An 11,237-nucleotide genomic window follows, 5' to 3' on the forward strand; every position below is an offset into this window, starting at 1 on the left:
CTCTGAATTCAATAAATATTAATAATAATGTTACCCAGAAATTATTCTTCTGCTGTTCTACAAACTTGAAAAATAACAACACACCATGAAAAACAATTCTTAAAATGCTGCTTTCAAGGTTGGCCTACCACAGGGAGCAGTTATCTATTTGCCTATTGGACCAAAAAAAAAAAAAAACACACACACACACATTCTTCCACATTTCAGCAAAATTTCATGGCCAGTTGATGACCTGGAATTTACTAGTTGACTAGGCAGGAATACTCCCCTCTGATTTTCATTCATTGACCACCAGAATGCTAGTGGTGAAACCTGATGACATTCTATGTACTGTAGCATTTCAATAAAGTGTGCTTCACTTTTAAATAAGATCTGCCTCTGTGCTCTACTTATCTGTTCTCACCACTGTCACCCAGATTTGCATCTACATTTTGAAGAGTTCTTAGGTAGATTCTCGATAACCAAGGGACATACTTTATGGAAAAGCACATACGTGGCCTGGTAAAACATGTTATCATGGCTATGCATTATTTTTCACTTTAGTATTTTAGGGAGTCCTCAATAAAATTCTCATTTTCTAGCATGCACTTGGAAGTTTTAAGAAAAAGAGACTAACAAATAAGCCTATCAATATTAAGGGCAAGAAGTAACACAGTTTCCACAGAGGTTAATTTTCATAGATTTAGAAAGATTATTTTATTGAGATAGGAAAGAAGATAGGAGGAAAGAATACCAGTATGAAAAAATGTATTTCTCAGAAAATACTTTTCAGTGCCCATTCCTTATTGATCTTTTTAAGGTAAAACAAAACTAAACAAAAAAAGATAAAGCTATTAGATACATATGAAGTAACCTTGATCATATGACTTGGAAACCCAGGTTAATGGACTTGGCTCTACCTTGGTATCTGGATAACCTTGAGTAAATTAGAAAAACCTCCTTAAATTTAGTTTTCTTGAAGGCAAACTGTATTTAAAAATCCTTACCTTATTCATATTGTTATGAGGAGAATAAACATCTTATAAGCTTTATGATTAGGTAAGCTATGGCTTACCAGTAATTATTTAAAACTCTATTGACTTTAGAAAGATGACAATAAGCCTTTTTAAAGCAAACCAGTTAAAACTAAATTTGAGGTAGCCCAAATATAGAATATTTTCATGTGGATTCATTGTTGGTTTAATGAATTCTCAGCAATCTAAGATTTTTTTTATATACAGATTGGGCCAAAATTTGTTTCACACAATGTTAATATGAAACTAGATTTTTAAAGTTTGTTACAAATATAAGCTGATATGATTATTTTTAGCAATATTGATTTTCAAAATATCTGATGTCATCAATGGTAGCTATGGTGGTAGGCTTTAAGATGGCCCCCAAATATATTGCCACCTTCTACTTTCCAGTGTCCATGCCCTGTGTAATTGAGTGTGGGTGGGACCTGTGACTTATTTCTAACTAGAAGACTATGACAAAAGTGATGAGATACTGCCACGATTTGGTTAATGGGGGAAAATTAAATGTTCCTGGATTTTTCAATGCTCAGGGAAAAGCCCTAACCTCCTAGAACAATTCGATATGTAGTCATTTTGTCTAATTAATTGCTCAAATTCAAAAGTGTAATGAAACTTTTTTTTACCTCTTTAGAAGATTAAATGGTGTGTATGTCTACAGCCTTTGGATTAAGCCTACAAGGCTTAATCCACCTACAAGGTGCCTAAAAGACTGCAAAGGGTATCTTCCTAAAGATTTACATTTCAAGGAGGAATGAGGCTCAGTAACGGAGACTTCTCTAGTTTGTAGAACAAATGCAGGGTCATCTGTCTTCAAGGGAAGATTTTATTTATCTAACAAAGGTCTAGAGTGAGGAAGAAATCCTTTCAGGAGGGAAAAAAAAGAAAGGAGGGGCAAGTGCTTCTCTGACCTTTGTCAACATAGAACAACATTTCCTCCTCATCCCTCAGTATGGGGAGAGAGGAAATGTCAAGCTCTTCTTCCCTTGAAACAATTGAGTTGCTCCCTCTTTGTAGTGCTAGGGATAAGAACTAGGATACATGGATGATGTACTTCATTTACTGTGAAATAATTAATTTAAAAAATCCGTCTCCGATTTGGAACACTTCATGTGTGCGTTTAGGATGAAATCAATAAAGATGCTATTAAAAACCCAACAGTTACATAAGATTATAACGTCCATCTTGCTGGTATTCTCTGTTGCATTCTCAATTTGCACACTTGGATGAAGCAAGCAACAGAGGAATTCTCTAGGCAAAAGCCAGCAGGGAACTGAAACCCAACAAACCTCAAGAAATTGAATTTGGTCAAAACTCACTTAGAAGTGGACCTTAGCTCAATCCTTTAGAGGAGACTTCTGGCCCTCCAGAACATCTTGATTTCAGCCTTGTGAGAGATCCTGAAAGTCAGGACCCAGCCAAACCGTGACTAGATTCCTGATACACAGAAACAGTGAAATAATCAATGTGTTTGAAAAGTTAAGACTGTGGTAGTTTGTTACTAAGCAATAGAGAATATAATGACTGCAAAATCTACGGTAGAGATGTTGAATGACTGCATTAGTGAAAGTTTTCTCACACAGGTCATTATATAATTTGAACGTTGTACTGTGGATTACCATTTTTTTCTAACAAATTAAGAAAGTTACCTCTTGGAAGAATTTTTTGTCACTTAAAACAAAGTTTCTATGAAATGTAAAGTTTTGCTAAGATTATTTGTAAATGCAAACACATTTGAAAAGTAATGTTTTAAGGTTGAGGTCATTAGAAAAAAAAATTGGAAAACACTAGATAGGGGCACTTGGGTGGCTCAGTTGGTTAAGCGTCTGACTTCACCTCAGGTCATGACCTCGTGGTTCGTGAGCTCAAGCCCTTCGTCAGGCTCTGTGCTGACAGTTCAGAGCCTGGAGCCTGCTTCAGATTCTGTGTCTCCCTCTCTCTCTCTGCCCCTCCCCTGCTGACATTCCATCTCTCTCTCTCTCTCTCTCTCTCTCTCTCTCTCTCTCTCTCTCTCAAAAATACACTTAATTTAAAAAAGTTTTTTTTAAGAAAATCATTGGATGAAACATCTCATTTTTTAACTCAAAATTTTTGTAATATATCACAAATTTATTGAAGTAAGAACACTTCCCCAAAACTTGATTAGCATGTCAATAACTTAAATGTAAAATGCCCTCTATTAAATGAAAATAATACACAAATTCATAAAGTAGCTAAAGAATCATTAGAAGATTATGAATTGAAATAGTAAAATCCTACTAGTAAATTTAGCACATCTGTCCAGTTTTTGATGAAGCCAGCGCAGTCCACACATTGCTTAGAGGCAAACATGCATGCCCCGGGCATACACAATACACGCTATTTCACAGTTTGAAAGAAAAATAAAAACTGTCACTATGAAGACTGCCACTAGCAAAGGAAAAAATAAAAGAAAAATATGCCTTTATAAAATATAAATTAGACACTGTTTTCAAGCTTCTTATGTGAGTTACATTACATAAAATATGAAATGGCTAAAGAAAAGTAAATGTGACAATTTAAAATTCTTGCCGAAGGACTGTGTGGATAAATATGTACTTATAAATATGTTATATATTATGTATTATAGATTACAGATTAGAGATTATATTTGAAGAGATCATTTTTATTGTGTAAATGTAGTATTCAGCATAAGGAAAATCAAGCATGGAAAGCAGATAAAATACAGAGGATATTGAGAAATGTTTTTGATTTATCTAAAGTCATAACTTTTTCTCAGTTGACATAAAAATAAATGTATTTCATATGAACATGAAGCAGCACAAAAGCAAAAGTAAATAATATATAAAGAGTCTGTGTCTTTTCAAGATGGCCATCTGCCTTATTCAATTATATGCTGGAAACATTTAATAGAGAAAAAAGTAGAGCTCTAGGACCCAATCCACAATGTAGTTAGAATTTGTAGGTTACTGTATTACCAAGATAATATATTTGAAATGCTTAGGGGACAACTGGCTGGCTCAGTTGGTAGAGCATATGACTTGATCTTGGGGTTGTGAGTTCAGGCCCCCACATTGGGTGTAGAGATTAAAAATATAATCTAAAATAAAATAAAATAAAATGCTTAAAAAATACCTGGCAGTTTGAAAACAAAATATAAAGTTTGCTGTCTAATAAGGAAGTGGTCTGAGCTTGTCTACCAAAATATATACATATATATATATATATATATATATATATATATATATATATATATATGTATATATATATATGGTGGCCATGTATTTTTCAGTATAGTATTATTATTTAGTTCTTAGTTCCAGGTTTTTATTTCATGTACATTAGAAGTGTTTCAGAATATTTTTACATAAATTGTGTTAATTCAAATTGAAAGTTGTAAGGCATACTCAATTCTAGGAATGGTAGTGATGTGACATGATTCCTGGCTGGTATTTATTTACCCTCTATTTTCTAGAACTAGCTACCATTACAACTATATAATAGTTCATACATGCCTATCTGCAAAGTAAAACTGCTCAGTGAGATCATTCATTTATCTTCATCTTCTTAGAATAGATTGCCTTTCCCTAGTTCATAAGTGGAGTGTGTTTTTGACTATTTCTGAAATAGTACAGTAATTCACATTTCCTTTCAGCTCTAATCTCTAACTCAAATTATTCAATGTCTTATGTCATCTTCCAACTACTTAAACTAATGGGTTACATTTATTTTTAAGAGACTTTGTTGAAAGTTTATTTTTAGTTCAACAAACATGTCCAAGTTTATATTTACTACCAAATTACGATGCCAAACAAGAAAATAGCTTTAATTGATTGTAGATACTACACTCTTCGTATTTCTGCAACCATTCTCCAAATTTTAGGGATTCTCTTCCTTTACAACTGCAAAAACATAACATTCATGATATCTTGGAACCCTCCTATACTGAGAAAATTAAACAAAAAATAAAATGTGTATAAAGTGCATTACATAAAAATATTTGTAATTATATATATATAGAAAATAAAATATAAAGTTTGCTGTCTAATATATATATAAACACACATTAGTCAGCATATATACATACATATATATATATATATATATATATATATATATAGGTGGTTAGAGCAGAAAAAGATGTTTAAGACCTTTACACTTACTTACAGAAGAAAATAGACATTTTGAGAAATCACAATAAAACATGACATTCTGGGTGTTTAAAAAATCACATCTAATGTTTTCATTTTTAATATCATTTCAAGGCAAAAACGGAATGCAACTCTGCCGATCTTTAAACCAAAGGTGCTTGATAATTTTGTTATGGTTTTCCATTCTACACAACTCTCACCACTAGTATGTTTCATATACCCTTATAATACTTCTGTATAATAACACTAAGATTACAATATTCTGGGAAAGGATTCAAGATATGTAATATCAGTGATAATACCAGCTGGATTTGCTAATGTGAGGAATTAACACAAAGAAAAAATTAAGGCTGATTCCTAGATTTTGATCTGAGCAAACAGGAAAATGATAGTGACATTTATTAGAGATTATAAGGAATTGGATTTTGTTTTCTTGGTTGGTGTGGCAGATTGTATTGTCTAAAACTGGCCATAGCAACATTTTTGATCCCACATGCACTTCTAGAGACTTGCAACTCCCCAGCTAGAGGTAGATACTTTTTCCCTCTTTTGTACCTGGTTGGATCATTATGACTACATTGATAAATAGAATGCAATGGAAAGGTCACTGAGCCATCAGGTTGTAAGGAAGCTAAGGTTACATGGAAAGGACTGTGGAAGTGCGCAAATCAATAGCCTTAGTTAAGGTCTCAGCTAAAAGCCAGCATCAACCACCTGCGATAGAGTGAACGGGACTTCAGATGATTCCAGATCCCAGCCTTTGGAGTGATCCCAGCTGACACAAAGTGCAGCACACACAACATATCACTACCAAACCCAGCCCAAATGGCAGACTTGTGAGCAAAATAAATGTCATTGTGCTTTAATCCATTGAGTTTTGGGGTTGTTATGCATCCATAGTAAATTGAACATTTGGTTGGTTAATGTTTTTGTTATCATTGTGTGTGTGTGTGTGTGTGTGTGTGTGTGTGTGTGTGTGTGTGCGTGCATGCACGCACATGTGCTTTGGGGGGAAGGCAATCGATGCATCTGATCAATTTTGATCATGTACCTGATAGATGTGCAAGTTGATATGTCACATATGAAGTAGGCTGTAAGTGAGGAAGTTAAGGGAAAACTTTAGTTCAAATATCAATATAAAAGCATTAGCATAGATTATAAATAAAATCACATAGACATAGTGTAGATAAATTGACTTTTTAAAAGCAGCCAAAAAAGTTACACAGAAAAATTGTTGTAAATCATCAACGTTATAGTCCTCAAATAATCAGGACTCAAGTATCAGGCACTGGTACTCAACATATTTCTGCCACGAGGATAATATAACAATAATAAGAACAGAAGTCATTTAGTTTACGTGTCAAGTACTTATGCTATACTGCCTCATAACAATATATGTGTGATCTAATTGGATCAGCAACCTTTCTATTGCATTATATTTATCAACGCAGTCATAATTATCATCTAAAATTGAAGTTTCTTTGTTTTTAAGCTCCCTCACTTAAGAGATGTGGATATTAAGTCTAAGAGAGGATTATAACCAACGCATAGCCATGTAAGCAGTGACTGGCAAAAAACTCACTCAGTTTTGGCTTAATTCCATGTGACTCCAGCTAAATTATGATGGTCTTTACTCATGAAAGTTTTCATATGTTCCTATCAAAAATGGTTTTCCTATTACCTCTTTCAGTACGTTGGTTTTTTACTCCATAAATTTCATATATTGGATGTTAATATTACAAAACGTTGAAAAGATATTTTAAAATATTTTTTACCCTATAGACTGCTCAAAGACTGCTGAATTTTCATTTTCTCACAATTGATTCATCATTCTGGAATTTGACTCTCCTTACTGTTTTGCTTTTAATTTTGAAACAATACATTTTGGGAAGTTTGAAAAGAATATACAGGCATTTTACAGACAACAAATAATAAAAACACTATTATTTTTCTCTGACATTATATTGCATTTCTCTTTAATTGCTTCAAGCATAAAATATACCATTATATCTGGTAAACCAGAGCATTTAACAATGGTAGAAATTATAAAATATGAAGAGAAATACAGTGCTGTGAAATAGGACAAGCAATTTATGGTTGGCACAAAAGTGACATGTTTGAAACTCAACCACTACACCAGCTGGGTTAGTTTCTGTTGTATTCATTTATATGAATAGGAAGAATTTAAACAAATAAAAACTATGTAAAACAAAACATCTACAGTTTTCACATTCTTTTAAAGAATTCAGTGTCTGACCACCTTAAAGTACAGTGGCTTTGCAGGTTCTGAGAGTATATCTATTGTTCTTTCCTTTGGTGACCACTGGAGTTGACAGGGAATAAAAAATACATATATCTGTTTTTATATTTTTTAATTTATGTATTTACTTTTGAGAGAGAAAGAGAGAGCACATAAGCAGGGGAAGGGCAGAGAGAGAAGGGGAGAGAGAGAGAGAGAGAGACAGAGAGAGAGAGAGAGAGAGAGAGAGAGAAGCCCAAGCAGGATCTGCACCATCAGCATAAAGCCCAATATGCGACCAAATGTGGGGCTCGAACTCATGAACCGTGAGATCATAACCTGAGCTGAAACCAAGCGTTGGGCAGTTAACCACCTGAGCCACCCAGGCATCCCAATATATAGCTGTTTTTAAAATGCAGTATTCCTTTTTATTTCTTTCTTCCTAACACCCAACTTCATATTTTGATCCATGGTGAGTTTTAAGAACATATAGGCCTATGTGTATGTTGTATAAACATAATGCTTACTGACATTTTGATGACAATTTCTGCTCTTCTGCTTCAACCCGTTTGCATTCAACCCTCCTTATAAGTGAAGATCAAAGTTTAAGCTATTAATTCACCTTCAATACAAAGGGTTCAAACCTGAATTTGACTTGTGAATTTAAATCTAAGCCACTTAGCAACTCTCATTGCTCTTCAACAGCTCTGAAGGGTTAAAAATTTAAACAGGCTGATGTACACAGATATAGTTTAAATGTGACAAAGGAAGATTTGAACTATATACAATGAAAAGGGAAAATGATTTTTTTTTCTTCTCAACCTTTTCCTAGTTTACAGTTTCTGAATAGCATTTTTTCCCAATTTAATTTAGTGTGAAGGAATACAACCTTAATGATCAACCCATTGCCCTTAAGCATAAAACTTAAAGGAGATTTTGCTGCATGGTCACCTTGGCTTCTGAAGTCTGGGTATTACTGAACATAACAAGAGAGTTTCCATGAAGCCCAGAAGAAACTTCATTGTAATGATGTCCAATCAGAGGATAGGCAGAACAGGCATCTTGCCAATGAAAGCTGACGTCCTGCCCTCCTTGACTCTACGTAGAAAATTATTACTTTCATTCAAATTAACTGTAAGTCAGCCAAACAGTTAAAAATCAGAAGGAGAATAAAACAAATTTCTTTTCACACAGAGGAGGGATGCTCCCTCAGTCCCGTTTAAAGTGAATTCTGGGCCAAGTCCCTGCTCCTTCAGAAGGGTAAAGTGAAGGTCAGTTATTGCTAGCAAAGGCACAGGAGGCCCTTTTCCACCTTGATGATTCACACAGAGTCTGTTGGTTTGGCTTAAAGCCTTCTGAGGAAGGTGGGTGCAGAGGTGAAGCCAGGCTGATACAGCAAGGTCTCTCCCCTACTAGCTGCCCCTAGGTCCTGTGCTATGAGGGGCAGCTTGGGCTACCCTATTGCCTCCTCAAGGATCAAAATGCTCACACTGAGAGAACTGACCAAAGCGTGTTATCTGGGTCCCTCGGGGAGGAGAAGTCACCATACTTTGTCAACCAAACCTATGGAGCAGTCAAAAGGCCGAAGGATCAAAAGTCCAAAAGGCCAGAAGTGCAGCTTCTGAAATGAATGTGTCAGTTGGTGTGGGAGTGTGGGTGAAAGCTAAGGCAGAGCCCGCTGATGTCAGGTGGGACAAACTCTTTGAAACTCAGGGCAGCCATGACTTGGACAACAGCACAGATATGGGTGGCTGGTAAGGCCACAAGTACTGCTCCCCCCCTCCTAGTATTTATGCTTGAGTAGACATAAATTAATATCTCTAAGATATATTAAGATCTCCACGGTGGGAAAATATTGAGATTTCCAGTTATAATTTCATTGTGTTTCATTCTTCTACATTTTGACATAACAATAATAATAGAAATAGTGGTAAATATATTTAATTATATTGTCTAAGCAAAGTATTTTTAAACTACTCCTTTATTCTAATATATGATTTTACCTTTTTTGATGGTTTATTCATGCTTATCACATATACAGTCTTCCCTTATGTGAAATATAAAAGGTAAATATAAAGAGGTCACAGATATGATACTCTGGGAAAATGCTATGATGTTCTCCCTTTTCTATTTTATTATATTTTAATAATTGGAAAATAGATCAATGGATGTTTGCTAGCCTGAAAGAAAGAAAACACGGAAAAAGTTTTTGCTAAATTGCTAAACTATAGCAATACAAAACCAAAATAAGTATTGACAAACACATTGAAGAAACCTATTGATCTCTCCACATGATGTCAAATCATGATATTGATGGATTTTTTTCCACTAAATTATCTGGTTTCTGGTTCATAGGCATAGTAGCTTCTATGTTATAAAGAACTGTTATAACTTTACTTAACCATTAATAATTATGTCTAAACATAATGAAAGTTCAATCAAATCTATTTCATTTTTCTTTAAAAATTTATCAAACATTACAAAGACTAAAGATACATCTAACATTTATTTTAATTTATAGAGATTATTTCATATATACATCATGGTCATAGTCTAAGATCATTTTAAATAAAAGATAATTATTCTCATGTTTGCATTAATTCTCGTGTTTGCATTAATCCTTTCCACAAGTTTTCAAACCATGTATGGTCACCTTCCTTAATTTTTCCCCATGTATACACATCAAGAAATTAGCTTGGAATCATGAAAAAAATGATACAAGTAGAAGTCACAATTTAAAAGAACCATAAAAAAAGAACAATCCACACCACTGATAAATGAGTTAAACTGTCCAATTCTAAATGAATCCATTGAAATGAGCCAAAATAGAGCAAGCTAAAATTTTCTTTGGGAAGGTCTCATAGCCTCTAGTCATTTTGCAGTATCTCTGACTCCAGTCATTTCTGAAAAGAATGTGTGAATTTGACTCATAAAAATTTATATTGACATGTTTAGATCCCAACAGGTATAGGGAGGGACGGAACCAATGGATCCAGTTATACTGTGCTTTATTTCTGGAAATAATATGACTGATAACAATACAGCATGGTGGTTGAGATAAGAAAAAAAATTCAAGTTGGCCACACCTGATTTTCAGAGTCATCACAACTTTCAAATTTCTTGTCTTTAAGCCAGATTACTTATTCTGTGTCATCCACTCAATCCCCTGCACTTAAAACTTGTACTGATTTTGAATCTTTTCCCAGGATTCCTGACATCAGGTCAGTCAGTAAATGCTCTTCCTTTTTCATTAGGAATGTCTCTTGAATTATTTCCTTTCTATAATTATAAATTTCTTCTGTTACCGATCAGGGTTCTTGACAAAATAAGTCTAGTTTACTGTACTAGGTCCCCCAACCAGTCTCTGTACGTAGAGACGCGGTCCTTGGACCAAGTTCTTCAATTCCCTGAATCACAATTACAATGCCACACCCTTTGCCATGTGACAGTGTGGTACTACTAGAATTGGCAAACTATATTTTCCTGCCCATTGAGGATAAGCATGGCCATTTACTCGCTTTGATCGATGGAACGAGTAAGGAACTGATGGTAACTAGTTCTGAGCTGAGGCTGTAAGAGCCAGAAGGTGTTTCTGCTCGTGCCTGTGTTATTGTGAAGAGAAAAGAAGTGTCCCTGATCGACCCTAAAGCCAGGTTGAGACACTTGTGGGGTACACCTGAACCCAACCTGCAGTCTGTAGCAAACCTAGACAATTTGCAGCCCAAAGCCCAAGTGCATCGGCTGACCTGCAAAACTATGAAAAAGAAGCTACAAACGTTTATTGGTGTGAGTCACTGATATTTTCAGGCTCTTTGCTGTATAACAAATACTAATACTCTGCCTTTAGGCATTCTT

This window comes from Herpailurus yagouaroundi, unplaced genomic scaffold (assembly GCF_014898765.1).
Source record: "Herpailurus yagouaroundi ecotype Mexico unplaced genomic scaffold, PumYag 28, whole genome shotgun sequence".
NCBI classification, from domain to species: Eukaryota; Metazoa; Chordata; class Mammalia; order Carnivora; family Felidae; genus Herpailurus; species Herpailurus yagouaroundi.